This window comes from Aedes aegypti, chromosome 2 (genome assembly GCF_002204515.2).
Source record: "Aedes aegypti strain LVP_AGWG chromosome 2, AaegL5.0 Primary Assembly, whole genome shotgun sequence".
Classification (NCBI taxonomy): Eukaryota; Metazoa; Arthropoda; class Insecta; order Diptera; family Culicidae; genus Aedes; species Aedes aegypti.
Genome location: NC_035108.1, coordinates 25,509,717 through 25,530,032, shown reverse-complemented (window position 1 = coordinate 25,530,032; position 20,316 = coordinate 25,509,717). Strand labels below are relative to the sequence as shown.

Genomic DNA, 20,316 nt, shown 5'->3' with positions numbered 1-20,316 from the left:
CGCCATTACCCCGAAAGCCATTACCCCGAATGCGTAACATTTTGAGAATTACTCTAGTTAGTGAGCAGGGAGATAATTGTACGATTCCTTATGAGTATTTCACGAGTTTGGTTCAACGATGTATCTTTCAAATGTTAGAAGAAAAAAAGCAGCTAGTTTTTCAACAAAAAAATTTTACATATTAAGTTTTGTTTGGATTTGTCCTCTAATATTGGTGAGATTCTTACAGCCACATTGTAATGCTCTGAAGAACAGCCTATTTCGAAAAGAAGGATAAATTTATTATGAAAGGGATAACTATAATATGCACAAACTTAGAATGTAGTAAAGTCTTTTTTTGGACGTCGGTACCCACTTCCTTTACTCATTTTTGTAGGTGTAGGTCTACTAGCATTAAGATCTTATTGAAGACTTTGTTTCGTAAACGATGGTAATGAAAGATCACCCTGAGACAGTCGCTGCAAGTGTTGTTCTATGGACCCAGTCTAATAGGTAACCATTCCACTATAGCAAGGAAACGTTAATACACTTGTACATGTTAGAAAAACGGTGGCCTCTGATAAAAACTTTCGTTGGTTTGTGGGATCATTAATTTGAATTTCGATGAGATAACCACATTTTTTTTTTCGAAGCAATGAAGAAATGATGATGGCAGAAAAGTGATGAGCTGTTTTAATACAAGTAGGTAAAAGGAAGGGAAATTTCTGATTAGAATTGTAGTAGGATTCACTTTAGTGAATGCCTTCAGGATATATTGCTTTTAAAAAAAAGCTGTTCTATATGGAAACATTAGTGACTAGCTTATCCAACGAAAACTTGAAAGAACAGCCTATTTAAGAAAGAAGGGCAAATTTCTGGTGAAATGTTTGCAGCTATGACGTGAATGATCACAGTAACAACGTGATGCTTTTGTTTTGAAAATATTTGTTTAAAATCAAATTGAAATATGAAAACCACCAAGAAGCTAAAATACCGGAGATCACGCAGCTGTTCAGCAAGACCATATTGAGGGTTATGGGCATTGAACATTTCCTTGGCGTTCCTGGGCATAGAGGCACGTATACAAGAATGGTAAATTGTCAAAGGAGGCTCTCAGTCAATAAAAAGCTTATTTTATTAGAAGCCCATTCACAAATTTCTTAACGCTGAAGAGAGCAAAAAATGTTGTAGGTTGTCCTCAAAATGTTACAAGCCATACATAATCTGTGAAATTTACGTACAAAATATGGTTCGAGGGGATGGGTAGGTGTCAAAAATGGCAATTTTTGGCGTCATGAAATTTGTGAATGAACCCTTGAACTGCGAAAGTGCCCACTGAGCTGATAAACAGGCTCTCAGAAATAATGAGAAGAAGGTAGTTGCCAACAAGATATTTCGAAAGAGTAGCTGACCTATAAAAGAAGGGAAAATATATGATGAACATTTTACCGACGAATTTTACGTGCCATTAATTACCAGTTTTCATTAGAGACACATTTTCGGTCGCAAAACAAGAAATTGAACTGTATCTCAAACTATTTGGGTTAATGGGTCATTCGGGGTAGTGGCGTTCGGGTCAATGACCCATTCGGGATAATGGCTTTCGGGGTAGCGACCCACCCAGACAACCAGAATGTACGTTTAACCAAATCACCTTTTGCGTTATGCGATGCTTATATGAGCAAAGTTTCACGTATAAGATGTCGCGAAAAGGCCTTATACGTACAAAAGTGGAGGCGATATACGTGCATATTTTATATGATGAAACATAACATGCAATGCGAGTGTGTAGATTTTCTTGCGAATTAGTCAGGACTCTTATGCGACTTAATTCATCATAACAACATTTATTTGGCAGCTGCTACGGATTGATCCGACTTACTTTGTACAAGTATACGGGACGGAATGGACTGTACATATGAACTCATAAAATAGCGTTTTATGCGAGGAAACACATCGATCAAACGATTTCATCCACCAAGTAGTGCGGGAGTGATGTAGTTTGTACAAATAAGCGACTTTGTTCGTATACTGATATGCGACTTTAGGTTGTCTGGGCATTCGGGGTAGTGGCGTTCGGGATAATGGGATGGAGCCCTTGGATGAATTTTTGGCGGGGCCTTCCTTAGCCAAGTGGTTAAAGTCCGCGGCTAAAAAGTAAAGCAATTCTGAAGGTGTCTGGGTTCAATTCCAGGTCGGTCCAGGATGTTTTCGTAAAGGAAATTTCCTTGACTTTCCTGTGCATAGAATATCATCGTACCTGCTACACGATATTCGAATGTGAAAATGACAAGTTTGGTAAGGAAAAGCTTTCAGTAATTAACTGTGGAAGTGCTCATAAGAACAATGAGCTGAGATAAAGGCTCTGTCCCTGTGAGTACGTAATGCCAAGAAGAAGAATGACCTCGACTGGGTTTATGTTATTGTAACAATGTTGGCTAAGCAGTCTTTAGGGAATCGAAAACGCTAGTTTTTGTTTTCATTTTTCCCGACGTTTCGGTACGTTCGTGACCTTTTCCAAGGTTTGAATTTACTACGGTTTCCTAGTCAAGATGGTTTCGCTTAACTCTAAAATGTCATGTATTGAAATATACATATCCTACACACATTTTTTGCAATACATTTCAAAATACATATGAAACAAATGTAGAATATCCACCCTATTTTTTCACAGTAAGCAAAGTCAAGTCCAAAACGGGTAGGTGACAAAAAGTCGAAAGACAAAATGAGAAAAAAAACGTCGAAAAGAGAGAGTTTCAAATAAAAAAGATATTGGTAGAATGATTTACTTTCGAAGGAATGAATTAACTATGATCCAATAGATATTCTAAGCATATTGAATCAAACACGATGTTAAAAAAATATTTTCAAATCGCTGTTCAACATTGACTACTTTCGACGTTTTGGGATTCATCGTTTTGAAATTCGACGTTTTGTCTTTCGACATGTTTTCCCTAAACCGTCAAAAACGTGTGTTGCTTGAATGTGTAGGCTGGCTGAATCATGAGCTCATTTTACGGCTCGGAACATTTCTATTTAAAAAAAATTGAGGATCCGATTAGTTGTGATCCAACTGACCTGTAATATTGCCCTGGCCAGTTAGATTCTCGAGTGCTCCCGAGATAATCCTGAGTTACTTGTTGTACACGCCACGGATTACGTAAGGCTTCAAGTTTCTATAAGAAATCTCGAAAATAAATGTTCCGTCAACTGCATTGCTTTGAAAATGAGCATGAGTTTCATATTTAGATGATTTGCAAAGATTCCTCAAGAAACTACTCAAATGAGTATAGAAACAACTTTTTCAGGATTTTTATAATTACTTCTCTAAGTTTTCAACAAATGCACATCAACTCTGAATCATCTACCTTCAAACACTTTCTCTTAAACCCCTTCCACATTCTCGAGAGATTGTTTCAGAGATACTTCGAACGTTTTTTTCAGGAATCAATTCCAGATGTTTTCCATGTTTTTTTTCTAAACATTATCTATCTTTTCTTCGAGTTATTCTAAAAATTTTCTAAAGAATTCTTGTTTGAAAATTAACAGAAATCAAAGGATTGCTTCTAAAAAAAATATACGAGATGTTTCAAATAAAGTTTGCTTCGATTGCTGTCGGAGTTCAAATATCACTCTTGGAGGAATACCTGAAGAGGTACTTCTGGTTAAATTTTTGAATGATTCACCAAAAGAATGCTTGAATATTGCCAAAATCTCTGTGAAAATGTTGAAAAAATTGTAAAAAATCTTAAATTTAAATACTACCTATTCCATATTACTGGTATATTTCTTGGAGTTTTTTTTTTCTGTGGAAAAGCTTTGAAGGCGTTTCTTGTGGATTTTCTACCAACGTTTGGAAACGTGTTTGAGGAAACCATTGGTCGAATGGGGTCCTAAAATGTTGGATAAAAGCTTGTTCTTATTAAATACCACGACATAGCGTGTTCTCGACACTACTTTGGCAAATTTTCCTGATCAAATAACGGCTATTCATATTTAAACTTAAGTTTAAAAAATCGGTCCAAATTGGAATCATTTAAAACTAAAGTTCACTTAGTCAACAAAAACGCCACAAGGGCTCAACTTTTTAACACTCGAGTTGTTCCTATTTTAAATTTTGGAAGAGCCACGGAAAACAAAATACACCCAAAATTTGAGTTTTAAGCAAGTGGTGTGACAAAATCTCCAAAATCAGGAAAAATGCTTTTGATCGTAAATCAACTAAACTCATTTAAAAATTGAGTAAACATGAATTTCTGGCCTAAACTCGAGCGTTTGCTATTAAAATTGGGACAGGGCCTTAGGACACTATTATCGAATACACGTGAAAAGAATCCTGTAAAAATCATTCAACAATCAAAATTTAAAAAAAAAACTTTTGAAGAAATCTCTAAAAGCAAGGGTTTTCAGAGGCTTTGAAAACAGATTTTTTTATCCGATTTGAAAATAGTATTTCATCAATAATTTCCTGAGAAAATTTCAAGAGAAAATTTTTTTGATGGCATCCTCTAAAAAGTTCAGGGTTCTATCCCATTAAGCCGAATGCCGTAGGACCGAATGTTGTTAAACCGAAGGCCATTAGGCTGAATACCGTTAGACTGAAAGGGTCATTGGGCCGAAAGGGTTATTAGACCAGAAATGGCCTAAGTTCTAATGAATCGTAAGGTCGAATAGGTAACTAAGGATTATTAGCATTACCTTGAAATCACCGAATGATTTTTTAGGTCGAATGGATTGTTAGTTGTTAGATCAGGATAATTTGCATTAACTAGAAGCCCACACTATCCGCTGTGAAATATAACAAGAAAGAATAGCCTTTGAATCAAAGAGAGAAAAACACTGTGTTAGCCATTTGAAATAGTAGTTAAGGTTATTTCGGCCTAACGATCCATTCAGTCTAAAGGCATTCAGCCTAACGACCTGCTCCCACTGGGTTATTAATGGCAGAATCTAAAAAAACTATCAGAACCTGAAATATCTGAAGAAAACTGTGGAAGAATTTAACAAGGAAAAAAAGAAGACAATCCTTGACATATATTATTACTAAATAGGAATTTCGGCTGTTATTTTTTAACGAGCTCAAGAGGGAATTCATAAAGAAATTTGTTTAAAAATAAGTTGCAAAATCTCTAAAGGTGGCATCTAAGACGAATAATTGAAATTATATACTTTCTAGTATGTTGTTTTATAGAATTCTTGAAACAATTCATGAAGCAATTCTTTGTGTTTTTCTAAAAGTTGTGTCAGGATTCATTAGATTATTTTGTGGAGTAGTCATGCACTTCTGGATTGAATTTTTAAGTCATACCAAAAAATAAACCTTAAGGTATTGTTGGCACGGTGTCCATCCTTCCGAGAAAAGCGGAAAATCCCAAGGAACTACAAATGACCGGAAAATATGGGAAATTCCCTGGGGTTTGGAGAACACAATAGGAAAATATGTATTTCAAACATCAGTATACCAGTGTGTTTCAATTTTAAGCACTATGGACGAAACTAGAAAATTTATTTTGGTGTGCTGGTAGAGAGATAGGTGAGGGTTTCTGGTATTGTTGTTATCATAATCTTGTAAAAAATCATTGCTTCTCTGGGGAGTTGTTTCGTCCAACAATTTTATTGATTTCTTGTGAAATGCTTTGTAGATTTCTGGCGGCAAGATATTGAACAGATTCAAAATCGATCTTTTTAACATCACTGAGATTTTGAAAAAAAAAAGTCTAGAAGGTACTTAGGGATTCCTGGCAAGGTTTGATTGATTTTTCTTGAAGTTTTTGGTAGATTTGTAGAGGTTGGAAAAAAACTAAGCCAAAAACATATAAAGCAAATTTGTTGGGAGATCAAATGAAATACTGAGCAGATTTATTAGGAATTCCGTTTGGTGGATTTCTGGAGTTTCTGATGATACCAATCTTTGTCTGGACTAGAAGTTTAAATAGTTCTTGGTCTATGAAATTGTCCCTATCTGCAGAAATCCATACAAACTCTCGTCTTGGTGAGGTGAATAGAAAGTTTCTTTAGGTATTCTTGGGCTAATTTTGGTTATGTTTTTGACGACATTATTGGCAAAATCTATGATGGATTGCTTGAACGCTACTTTTTTTGGAACTATGCCAAAAATTTTGGCCAAAACGATCAAATGTTTTTTTCCTGATATTGTTTTTGTTGAAAAAGATATCTTCTTCAATACAACAAGAATTTTACCAGATTAAGAATTTCTCCGGGAATCAGGCATAAGCCAGGTCTAACGCATTATTCCGAAGAAAATACAATTTGAATAAAAATCCACAAATCAGAAAGTTGTTTATATAGTTCTAAACCATTTGAAAAATTCTCTTAATTTTAGAAGGTGGACGATTTTTTTTAGATATTTAGAAAAAATGTTCATTTATTTTTGTTTAAAACTCTTTTATCAAACCATTTTGATCTCATAGTATTTTATGAATTCAATCATCAATCATTCATGAAGCAGATTCTACCGCGGGTATTGCCGATTTGTTCCGAACTCAATTTAGTAGCGTTTTTACAGACGAACTAGTTGACCCATGTGTAGTAGACGAAGCAACCAGGATTGTACCTCAACTTCCGATTTCCGTTCAGCGGTTCTACGTCACCGATGGAATGGTAAAATCAGCAGGAAAGAAATTGAAATCATCCACCGGAAGTGGGCCGGATGGAATCCCATCGCTTGTTTTAAAACGCTGCGTGGATTCACTAGCCTCACCTTTAGCATCGATATTTAACTTATCGTTATCTACTGGTATTTTTCCGAACTGCTGGAAAGAATCGTACGTCTTTCCAGTTTTTAAGAAAGGATGCAAGCGATTGGTTTCAAATTATCGTGGCATAGCTGCACTCAGCGCCACCTCGAAACTGTTTGAGTTAATCGTATTGCGCGAGCTGGTTCACAGTTACGCGCATTATATTTCGCCACAACAGCATGGATTTATGGCCAAACGATCGACTACAACTAATTTGGCGTCATTCACCTCGTTCGTAATTCGGCAGATAGAAGATGGCCAACAGGTTGACGCTATATATACTGACCTTTCCGCTGCGTTTGACAAAATGAACCATCAAATCGCACTGGCAAAATTTGACAAGCTTGGAATGGATACTCAAATCCTTAGTTGGCTCCATTCTTATCTGGTCGATCGAAGCATGTCCGTCAAAATTGGAGACCATGTATCGCTACCATTTTCTGTTTGTTCCGGCGTTCCTCAAGGCAGCCATATCGGCCCATTTTTATTCTTGCTGTACATGAACGATGTTAATTTCGTGCTAAATTGCTTAAAACTCTCGTATGCCGATGACCTGAAGCTTTACTATACGATCAAGAAGGCCGAAGATGCCCTTTTCCTACAACAAGAACTGGAAGTTTTTGCTGAGTGGTGCCGCATTAATCGTATGGTACTCAATGTAACTAAATGCTCAGTAATCTCGTTCGGCCGCAAACATGCACTCCATCATTTTGGCTATAATTTGAATGGTGTGCAGCTACAGCGCGAAACAACAATCAAGGATTTGGGTATCCTGATTGATTCCAAATTAACATTTAAAGATCATGTCGCATATGTCGTTAGTAAAGCTTCGTCGCAACTGGGTTTCTTGTTCCGATTTGCAAAAAAATTTAAAGACATATATTGCCTCAAAGCTCTTTACTGCTCCATTGTGCGACCCATTCTGGAGTATTCCTCTGCTGTCTGGTCGCCTTACTATCAGAACGAAATTCAACGGATCGAGGCTATCCAGCGCAAATTCATCCGCTTTGCGTTGCGTCATCTCAGATGGAACAATCCGCTCAACTTACCCAGCTACAGGAGCCGTTGCAAGCTGATAAATTTGGATTTACTGGAAGATAGACGCAATGTTGCAAAGTGCTGCTTTATTGGAGACCTCCTGCAAGGCAACATTGATTGTCCAACGCTGCTTAGTCTGGTGAATATCAACATACCCAGCCGCAACCTACGCTCGCACTCGTTTTTGACCATTTCTCCAGCCAGGACGAACTACGGATTGCATGAACCTATGCGTAGCATGTGCCGTGTTTTCAATCAATGTTACCGTGTCTTTGACTTCAATATGTCCCGCGTAGCAAATAAGTGTAACTTCCGTAGAATTTTGTGTTAATTTTTTTTTCTCCTGTTCGTAATTTTATTATTTTACTTTTAATGTCGTGCTAAACTAGTCATTGGGGTAAATATTTTACCTGTTGGCATAAATAAATAAATAAATAAATAAATAAATAAATGAATAACGTAGATCAAGTCTTTTGAATATGACGAAAAATATCAAGAATCAAGAACGAGTATTCAAGTTGCTGGATCTTTTTGTAATCCGTTTTATTTTTTAGGCATCCGGGAAAAGTCCAGGAGATGAAAAACTGATTAAGTATGGACACCTAGAGTGTTCAGGATTAATGAAGAATCTTTTTGAATGATCTAAGAAACACCATCAAGAGGAATATAAAGCCGAATCTTTATGAATTATCGGATAGGCTAATTTTAACAAAACTAATAAAAATGATTAATTCTCGCACCGATTTTTCTATCAACCAGAAGGGGGTAATGCCCCCTGCCCTTCTCTGACTACACCCATACCAGACAGAGGTGAGGTAATAGGCCACAAATCATCATAGTCCGAAATTCTTCAATCCCAATCATCGCCCGTTAAAGGCGGCAAAGCTCACCTATGATCGAATCCACCAATTTGGAAGATGATAAGCATGAACGGAAATCCTGTCAATCATCCTCACTCGGTGGATGCTCTAGCTTTACTCACCTGAATTGATAGCTCCAATAAAACAAAATCTAATTTTCAGCTTCTGGCTCAAAACTCTGCGCGTTCGAGCCACTCAAGGGCAATGCACTTGCTTCCCGTTTGGTAAGTTTGCTGGTTTCAGTAGTTTTGGTTACAATAAAAGCTTTTCTTTTAAGCGCGACAGAGAGTTTTCTCCGTTTCGTGTCTTCTAAACTTTTACAATGCCCGACACTTTCCTCACAGATAATAAGCGCTCTCACATCACTGCACTGGAAACTCCTAGTATGGTTCACTTGGGACAACCTTTACCAACGGCTGCTAGTGGACCGAGTTGGACATGTTTTGACTTCTCTTCTGGCTTTGAGGCTTTTGCGTTTGGTTTGTTTTGCTTTTTCACTTTTCATGGGTCGCGTGGCTTTCTTCTAGCTGAATCCGTAGTCGTATTTGGGAAGGTCAAGTCAAGTCAGCCTTCTGCATCACATTCTAGCACGCACTCTTTTAGAACATGGACAATTCTCTTCTGAACTCACTGAACCTCACACATAATCCGGAAATTCGTCGCAATTTGTTCCGAAAACTTCGCTTACACAGATCACCATTAAATCACTTAAAGCACACTTCTTGGTACTTCTTGGACAAAAGTGACACCACAACACCACGGCTATGCACCAACTGGGAGAGATGGATGTGTCTCGCAGCGCGTCTGATTCGAGACTGAATAGGATCTGCAGCTGGGCGAAAAGAAAGGCTTTAAGCCCCCTAACCAAAGCGCGGTGCGGTTTCGAACAGTGTGGTCCGTTACCGTAGTAGTCGAGACAGGTATAGTAGCAGCATGTGCAGCGGGAGCTGGATGCGAATGCGCGCGCGCACGCCAGCGTAAGTCTGAGTCGCCTTGCCATTCAAAGCGCGCTGCAGCACAGAGGTTCAGTTTTCTGAGAAGCTGTCAAAAATCCAATTTTTAAACATGTTGTTAACCCGTATCCACCCAGCCAATGGAAAAAAAGTTCAAATTACCGCCATTTCAGCAACTCTTGACGGATAGCCTTTGCTTCAGTTCGAATGTAATCGTCTGGATGTCTAGATTTTTAATCATCATTGGATTTTTCGGAAATGTCCACCGGTTAAGAGTTATTCTGGTGGGCTACTGGTTCAATTCGGATAAAAATGACCAATTACAAATTATAAATTTGACTCCAACTCAGCTCTTAATAGTTTCGACTACAGACGCCATGTCAGAAGTATATTAGACAATGGAACCTGCTTGTCCTTGGGTATTTTTTGGTTATTTATGGGAACCGGCTCCAAATAGGATATTCTTATATTTCCTCTAAGCTGGCAAATTTGGATATTAAAAATTATCATTTTGAAAAAGCAGCTCAAGCCTGATCGAATAAGATCATTTTAAGGGTATTGGCCGCCTAGAAATAGAAGAATAGTTATGTTTTATAAGCTCAAAATTTTCACATTTTGTAAAAAAAAGCTGGCTTACAACTAGAACTGGATATTGTTATAGGTATACAATTTGGAATAGAAATAAAATTCCAACAATACAATGCACAGTGGTCCAGGAATCAGTTTTACGTGGAAAGATGCATTTTGAGCTGTAGAACGAATCATTAGACGAAAACGGTCTTACACAAAGTTGTTTGTATTAGTTTGGAGTTATTGGGTGGTCCACGTTTACATAGACATTGTGTAACTAACTTTCTTATTTGTAGAAATTATATTATGCATGATTCAGCAAAGTTGTAGACCATTCAATTTCATGCAACTTTGCCAAAAAAGATTTGTTTGTGTCTCTTAAATTTACCGATTTGGTGCTTTTTTCCTACGGTGACATAGGGTGGGCCTCGTGGCCGTGCGGTTAGTGTCGTCAGGCATTTAATCGCATCGTGTCATGGGGTGCGGGTTCGATTCCCGCTTCAGCCTTTGAAACTTTTCGCCAGGAATGTTTCACGGTTGTGCCACTGGAGCATGCTTGTCCGTTGTCTAGTGTTAAGTTTACAGTCTGTGCAGCTAAATGGCTGAAGACGGTGTCCGTGTCTTTAAAACTGTTTTCCTGGCTCTAGCGTTTTCGTCTAATGTTTCATTCTTAAGCTCAAAATGCATCTTTCCGCGTAAAACTGCTTTGTTTTAACAAAGAAATACAAAGATAAAAGAACATTGTACTATAAAAAGTTAATTATAGTGGAAAATAACTAAATCAAAGCACTTCTTGACGCATTACGGATTTGCTGGGGATTTTTTTATCTTTAATATAAATGAAAGTATGGCAAAAATTCAAGGCATAATATTGAAACAATTTGCTTCAGACATCATAAAGACTTTGCCGAACAAAAGAAATGTTTAAAATTTTTGGAAGGTATTGTAGTTAATCATGCCAGAAGTTATTACTGAAAATTATCGACTGAAATTTAGGCGTTCTTTCAGATTGGCTTTCTCAGTGTAGTCCCTATATATCAGTCTATAACGTTACCCGTTTTTTCTCTTCGGTTAATGATGCTTTCTATTTTGTAGAAATCATTTACCTTTTTTCATTCAATTTAAAATAAATTTCGGAAATCCGTGGACGTCAAAACCTATATCCCGGGAAACGAAATTGCTCGAATCCCGGAAATTTTGTCTCATGATTTCTCGAGATGCACATTCTCACGGTGTCTTTGTGGAGCAACTTCATTACAAAAAATTAGGTAAGTCTGAAATTTCAAACTAAAAACAATTTGATTTTTCTCTTTCATTTGCGACCAAAACCAAAATAATCGGTCGGGGGGTCCAAAACATTTTTTTAAATTTTGTGTAAAGTGTTTATGGATATGCGTTGTTGTACCAACGCACATTGCGTGGAACGTATGGAGGTACGGGACAAACTGCAAGATCAAACCATTTGAATACCTTGGCATGAAAATTAAAGTTGTTCTTGGTCAAAAGAGCTGTAATAAGCATAAATGACTTATGATATACGCATAATCGTAAAACTGTCTCAAGCATCATTTTAATTATTTTCCACGAAAACCTTTGAAAATCGTACCTAAATTGATCATAATGATGTAAGAAGTTATTAGGAAATATTTCTCGCATAATTTATGATCTCGTCCTAAGGTGAAGATGCATCGAAGTCAAACCTCGATTTTCAAGAGCACAAATCTAGAGAACCAGACAACCTTTTACGTCGAACATTTTATTGGTTGGTCGCCACCAGCAAGTGACCAGTGAGTTACCGGTTGTCTGCTTCTCTAGACTTGTGCTTTTGGAAATTCGAGGTTTGGCTTCTACGTATCTTCACCCTAAAAACCATTGGTAACTGAGTGTGTAGCTCGTTGTTATTAAGCAGATAAACGGACCAAAATAAAAACTGTCACTGCTGGGAGACAGAGGAGGATCTTCTCTTCATCGTAGCATTGTGAAATAAAGTGTAAATCCATTCGTTTGCTCAGTAATAACAACCCGAGCAGAAGAAAATAACTACTGAATACCAAATTGAGATATTCCATACCAGATAATTTCCAATACTTACAACCTGAATGAGGTATGAATGAGCCCTGCATAAGAGGTAAAATACCTCAAATAATATCTCAAGCATATTCTACGAACACCAAACTGATAACTAGATCAGGTATTGTAATACCTAAATAATACTTGATGGATTTTCATATAAAAATGAAATTTTTCAATTGTAGTTCAATACCTCCAGCAGACCTCAATAGCTTTTTAATACCTCAATGAAGTATTTTTAATTGTTTTAAAGATTTTTTTTCAATACCATTATACAGTGGGATTCCGTTTTTGGCAACAAAGTTTAAATTTTCAGTTGCCAAAAACGGAACCGTGCCAAAATCGGAACCCATATTTCAAAATCAATTTTTCAATTATTGGTTTTTTAAACATCATTAAAATGTTAATACATCATTTTTATGGAATCATAAGGCTTTGAGACTTCAAAAAGGTTCACTTCGAAGTATTTTTCCGAAGGGTTATACTATGCTATGAATCTATAGCCCCGTAATGTTAAATCTGGCAAACGTTTTTCTGGTGGCGTTTTTACGCCTCAACGTCTTCAATTATATTTAGAAGCTTTATTTAATTTTTGTATAAAAGGGCGTTGTAAAACCAATAATCGCATAAGTGACCTTTATTCAAGAACTAGACATTTTCTTAAAACTATGAAGGAACACGAAAAAAAAATGTGTTTTCTTATAAAGACGTATTTACGAATCAAAAGCGCTGAGTATTACAAAACGGCATTAACTTTTTTTTAATTGAATGAACATTTAAAATCAGTTTAACTTTTGGACTTAAGCGTAAAATTTGAAAAATTCGGTAAGTTTAGAATTGCTCTTTCAATTTATGTTTCTGATAAAGTAAAGCATTTTATAATTAACGGTTGACTGCAATCAAAAGGGCAAACATAAAGATGAGATGATGCATGAATGTGACTTGTAATTCTGTAGAATTTAATTTTTATTTGAAATAATTTTTCATTGAGCTTGATATATGTGTTACACCTACCTTATGAAATCAACTGAAATTTACAGGATCCTGTTATGAAACCTCAAGAACCTTATAGGAATCTTCAGGTTCTCAAAGGAAATGTACAGAAAAATGCTTGAGCTCTGAAGCATCTTGCCAAGCATCCGCAGGATCTTGCATAGAGTTCTCAGGATCTTGCTAAGGATTTTGCTAGGAGTTAATATCTTGGAATTCCGCTGCGATGTTGCTGAAAATTCTCAAGTCTCCGATGAAAACACCTTTTAAGTTTATTATTATTAGGCTACCACTTCTTCTTCTTCTTCTTTTCTGGCGTTACGTCCCCACTGGGACAGAGCCTGCTTCTCAGCTTAGTGTTCTTATGAGCACTTCCACAGTTATTAACTGAGAGCTTACTATGCCAATGACCGATTCTACCCCATTACCCCGAATGCCATTTCCCCGAATCCCAACACCCCGAATTCCATTACCCCGAATGTACCATTACCTCGAATTTCATCACCCCGAATGCTTTTTCCCCGAATCCACAATTATCTTGATATGATGATATTGATAACCTTTTCCCATGATTTTGGAATTCGGGGTAATGTCATTCGGGGTGATGGGTCGTTCGGGGTTTTGGAATTCGGGGTAATGGCGTTCGGGTTAATGGCATTCGGGGTGCTGGGATTCGGGGTAATGGGGTAGAATCCAATGACCATTTTTGCATGCGTATATCGTGTGGCAGGTACGAAGATACTCTATGCCCTGGGAAGTCGAGAAAATTCCCAACCCGAAAAGATCCTCGACCGGTGGGATTCGAACCCACGACCCTCAGCTTGGTCTTGCTGAATAGCTGCGCGTTTACCGGTACGGCTATCTGGGCCCCCCACCACTAGCACACCTCAAATTCCTCTGGGAACCTTTTCAAAACCCCCAAGCTTTCGCCGGAAATATTGAAAATACCATTAGAAATTCACATTATCCCGCTTAAAATTTACAGGACACCCTAGTGTTTATAAGGAATTACCAGATTTTGGACATAATTCACCATAACCATTTATACACTCTAAGGATCCCTCAAGAAGCCCTCAGTGTCCACTTGGAATCTGCAGATATCCTCATGAATTCGTAAAAATTTCTGGAAAGTCCCACAAGAACCAAGAATCCCTTAAGGGGGACGGACCTGGTGTAGTGGTTAGAACACACGCCTCTCACGCCGAGGACCTGGGATCGAATCCCATCCCCGAGATAGTCACTAAAAAAAGAAATTAGTGACGACTTCCTTCGGAAGGGAAGTAAAGCCGTTGGTCCCGAGATGAACTAGCCCAGGGTTAAAAATCTCGTTAATAAAGATATTGCTGTGTGCGTTTGAAATGCAAACATCAAATGCGGGAACACCAAACGCGGTAAGATTTTTCATAAGAAATGCGATGTCAAAGATAGATTTTTCTTGCTAGGGCGGCGGTGACTTATATAATCGTTGCTAGGTGTCATTTGATTATTTTGTGTTACCGCATTTGGAGGACGTTTACTCAACATTTGCACCTCAAATGCGAACAGCAATAAAAAAAACCCTTCGGGATTCTCCAGGGTACAGTTAGGAATCTCATAGACTTAGCTCGTAAGGAACATTTTAATGATGTTAAGACACGTATGCTTGATAACAGAATTCTGGATCGTCTCTTAACAAATCTAACGCCTTACAGAGTCTAATGAAAACAGGAAACGTAGCTTTAAATAGTTGACGCAGAGAGATCAATATACACACCAATACCACAGACAAATAGTTAAAACACTCTTAGTCGTATTTATCGCACGCTTCATTGATATTATTGAGAATAACTACATTTTATTTGGACTGTATTCGCATTTGTCATGTTATTTAATGAAATTTATTAAGGCGGCGTCCATTTATTACGTAACGCTAACATTGGAAATTTTTGACCCCCTACCCCCCTCCGTAACGCTTTTTGTATGGGCCGTAACGCTTGAGCCTACTCCCCCCTCCCCCTAGAGCGTTACGTAATTTGTGGATGCCGCCTAAAAGTTATGATGCACGACTTTTTGCTGTACATATTTGTATATATTATTGCGGTGTGTTTTTACATGCGCTATGTTTGTAAATCCATAATAATAAAGACAGTGAGCCAAAAGGATGAGACAATATTTATGATTGTAACTCTGTGTGAGTCATAGATTATGCTCTTATGTCAGTGCTGGTGCTTTGTTCAAACAAGCTGTTCCAAATCTGAAGAAAAGTGTTTTTTATTGTATCACCTACTGGCAGACTCAAAAGGGCTGGACACTCAATATGAATGCCTAAGAAAAGAGTCTTTAGTTGAGATACTGGTGGAGATTATTGGCCTCATGAAACGTTGTCAATGTATGACCAATGACCATTCTGAAGTAAATAAGCGCGTACGCGAGTCCTTAGCAGTTGGTGAGATTTGGTGAAATATCGACGAAAATGGAGCTCTGGAATGTAATCAGTGTGGAGGTGACATGCTGTTCAAATGACTAAAGCAACAGACACGATAATATTTACAAAAAAATACAAATTTTAATGGTATTGAAAAATGTTGCCAAAAACGGATCCATTTTGTTGCCAAAATCGGGGGGTGCCAAAATCGGAGCATGCCAAAAACGGAGCATGCCAAAAACGGAATCCCACTGTAATACCAAATTGAGGTATTGACAACTGAACAATACCTTATTTTGGTATGATACCAAAAAATGGTATGCATAAGATATTGGGGAGTTATTTGTTCCTCCTCGGGAAGCTACACACTTGGTCACCTATGGCTCTTAGGACGAGATCATACATTATGCGAATTTTCTCTTTTTACTCGTAGATACAAAAGAGAAATACCGGAATCTATACAAATGTATTACATACTTGCACATAAATTACAAATCTTGATAATTTAATGTTTTATTGGAAATAATTGCTTTATTTGTTATTCTAATAGGTGAATACTTATAGATGGATAACAGTTTTATAAAATGACCGGTCGCATTTGGAAAAAAGCGCTGAAATCTTGACTAATATCCATTCTCCAGTATTCCTAGTATACTTAAATATTTACTTACAGATATACATACGTACATTCATTTATATATACATCCAAACGTATGTACATTAGGGCGATTCAAATTTGAAAATAGTTTGAAAATCCAATCTCCCATATGCTCCTTAACATCTTTACCATAAAAATAGTGTTCTGTGAAATTTTCAGCTCTCTAGGTGGTGATTTAAAGGTAGTCCAGTGACAACGTAGGTCTATATGGAAATTACTATGGAGAATTTTTGAGAAATGTTCCAAACACGCTATTACTGTAATGTAAGAAAAAACTTATTATCCCATATTGAAAACACATTCTTCAAATCTTAATGAAGGATGTTGCTGAAAAAACAAATCCCTTTGAGCTAATTTTGTTTGGGATTTTTTTACATGTTTGCAGGGCTATAATCCCATATTAAGCTAAATAATAGCAAACAAACTCATGAATATCTCTTCTGCTATCCTTTGGATTGAATTTCTCTCTTGAGCAAATTTCTTTGGTATGGTAGAAGAATTAGTTTTTATAATGGGATAATAAGTTTGTACTTATATTACATTACAAGCGTGTTTGGAACACATTTCAAAATTTCTTCATAGTAATTTCCATATAAAGCTACATTGTCTTTTGGCCACCTTTAAATCTCCATCTAGAAAGCTGAAAATGTCACAGAACACTATTTATATAGTAAGGATGACAAGGAACATATGGAAGATTGGATTCTCAAACATTTTTAAATTTTGAACCACCCCAATGTACATAAACACACGGATACGCAAATACAAACATATGTGCAAGTCAACAAAAAAAAAATACTCTAGAACCCCCGACCGATTATTTTGGTTTTTGTAGCAAATGAACGCGAGAGACCTAGATTTTATTGTGGCGAAGTTTCAGACTTACCTATTTTTTGTAATAAAGTTGTTCTACGAAACACACCGTGATTCTATGTGCGACAAGAACATTTAAGTTCACAATAAACGACAATTTCGTCAGCTCTAAAGAACAATTTGGTTCAACTCAAAATGGCAATTTCACCAGACTTTTCAAATCCAAATAACATTGGCAATTCGCCACCCAAAAGAAAAATACGGTTATCTCCAAAACACGTTTCCATGATCCTCGTCGCTACTTTTATATCCTGCAAATAAAGAATAAAACAATATGTTAATCTGTCCACAATCCGAGAAGTCCCTCTTCTGTGACTACGACAGCCAGTATTTATAGCCCAGAAACGTAGGTACGATCATATAAATGGTACCAGAATCATAAGGTAGAATAAAGAACACCGCTTGAGTTAGGTAGACATAACACCACGTTGAGTTGAAGATATCTGGCCCGTGAACTATTTGTTAGAGGATACCGTGAGTAATAATTCAAATTTATGTGATTGTATTGAGTTTTGATATTGATCTTGATGATTGACATTTTAAAAACTACCCTTTGGAGTATGTACTGATATCGTAGAAAATTGTACTACACATAAATCTTACTTGAGATGAATTATTTGAGGTTTTTTGCTATGAAATACCGAGTATACCCCATTAGGCATAAGGACGTTTGGCATAGAATAACTTGCGTGTGTGCCATTCAAAACTCTTCTCATATCGAAAATTGTTCGGGTCCTTTTCAAAATTCCATTACGTTGATAGGGGTGGATGGGTGTCCTTTACATGTAACTGCCATAAAAAATAGTACAAAAATCTTACAAGAAGCGTTACGAGGGGGTGGGTTAATTGGTTGGTTATTTCGGTGTTATAATATTTGGCAATGAATCCATTATCGAAACAAAAGATTGTTGTCATGGTCATTTTTATCATTTTAAAGTCCAGTTCAATCCATTATTGTAAGTATCAATTTATATTTGCGATATGCAAGTATTATTTATTTCTAGAGTTGTTTAGTTTGGTGTTTTTTTATATATCTTTTACATAATTACGTTAATTCCAAAGAAGGGAAATCTTCCATATGCTTATTAGTACTTATAATGCAAATGATTAACTTGAATACAACAATCTAGAGTCTAATACAAAAATCGTGTTATGATAGGGTACATTATCTTCAACAATAATACTCTGGTAGTGTGACGCCAAGAAAAGCGTTACATTCTCATTCCGTGTCTGCTCATCAATTTAATGTAGTGAAAACAGTTTCTTTGCCTCTTCTTTTAACAGATGTCCATGATTCTCAAACAATTTTTATCAGCCACATATTAAACCACCTTGAAAATATTTGAAATTGGTCGAGTTTGAAAAGTAAAATTTGATGTCAAAGTCAATTTAACTGTCAACCTCAAATTTAACATAGCATAGTATTCAGCATTTAAAATGGCGTGCATTTTTTAATAGAAATATTTACATCTACACTATTAGAACAGCAAGAATCCACAAAACAGCATGTTATGGGAAGAAGGTCCTTTTCTTCCAATTAATAAATTTATCGTATATGTATAAAGAATAGCCTATGGTTAAAAGAAGAGAAAATGTATGACGGAAGCTTTAAGAGTAATAATGGCATCAAACTCCAATAATGTTGTCGTCAGTATAACTATAAAGAACAGCCTTTCAATTTAAAGAAGGGTTAATCTCTGATGAAAAATTTGCCAATAATATGTGTACAACGAAACTCAAAAGATGAGTAGCAGTTAAAGCGTCGTTCTTATTGTTGGCATTATGCCCCAACCCAAGTTCTTAGCTTAGTGTTCTAGGAGCACTTCCACAGTGGCCGTTTTGCATTCTTATTTGTGCTCGATGAGCACGGTTATACTTCATGGCCAAGGATCCTGGATCGACTTGGAACTGCACTAAAATATCTTCAGCATGGCTTTACTCTATGGCCACAGAAGTTACCACATAGCTAATAAAGGTAATTCATAGCATTTTCATGCTACACACTCAATCTGTTCCGTTAAAATAACTGGGTTCTTGAACTACCGAAAAAGTCAGTAAACTAAAAAAAATGTCAGAAATCGAAAAACAGAGATTTTTCACTGACATTTTGCAGAGAGCTTTCTTTTTATATCATATATCGATAAAAAATAAAACATGGTGAAATTTTCTTTTCAATTACGCGTGGCGACAGTTTTCATTTTACTGACTTTTTCGGTAGTTCCAAAACCCAGTAAATTTTTACCGACTCCAATAATTTAATCTAAGTGTGTAATCATTTAATCATGTTTTGTCATAGAAATTGACCTCAAAGAATTCACAACTATGGGACGACTGCAAGACAATCGCATTTCGATCTTTGAAGCCCTCTACAATTACCAAAAGTCAGCTTACTTTTCACACAAACAATTTCAATTTTCATTTTGGAAATTATGCCTATCGTCCATTATGCCTAATGTCCATTATGCCAAGTGTCCATTATGCCTATCTAATTTATGCCTATCGTACTTATGCCTAACGTATTTATGCCTAACGTCGTGCACCCTGAAATACCCCCATAAATCATTTTCCGAAATGCCCGGAATGACCCAATTCCCGGAAAGCCAGGTCCTGGAATACACTATGTAAAAATAAACACGCGGGATTTTATTTTTCAGTGTGAATATCAGAATATAATGCCTTCCAATAGGTTCCTTAAGCCCTGTTCCAATGTTAGTGTCAAACGCTTCAGTTTAGGACGAAAACACGTGTTTAATCAATATTTGAATGTTCTTCGTTTGTTTAAGTCCAACAACCATTTTTTTTAGATTTTGTCACACCCCTTTGGCTTAAACTCAAATTTTGGGTGTATTTTGCTTTCCGTGTCCCTTCCGAAATATCAGAAAAGAACTAGTGTTAAAACTAAAACCCCAGTGTTTGTTTTTGTCGACTAAGCGAACGTCAAACATGATCAAAAGTGTCAAGGTTCATTTATGGACCCAATTTTTAAATTAAAGTTTAAATATGATACAGCTGTTGAGCGGGAAAAAATGCTAAAGTAGTTGGAGTAACAGCTTTTTCGTGTTTTTAAATGAAAACAAGATTTCATTAAACATTTCAGGACCCCATTGATAAAAACCTTAATATTCGTAGTAGAGTTTCCAATCCCGGAAAACATTTACCAGGA

General features: G+C 36.7%; 1 protein-coding gene across 2 annotated transcripts in view; it reads right to left on the bottom strand.

Annotated features, from left to right (window-relative positions):
• The window catches only part of LOC5568469 (proteoglycan 4), an 85,172-nt gene extending 75,706 nt beyond the window's left edge, over nt 1–9,466 (bottom strand). For both annotated transcript variants that reach the window (XM_021840305.1, XM_021840306.1), the window contains exon 1: nt 8,758–9,466. The gene's annotated coding sequence lies outside the window, so the exon portion shown is untranslated. The remainder of the gene's footprint in view (nt 1–8,757) is intronic.
• Nucleotides 9,467–20,316: the final 10,850 nt, after the last annotated feature.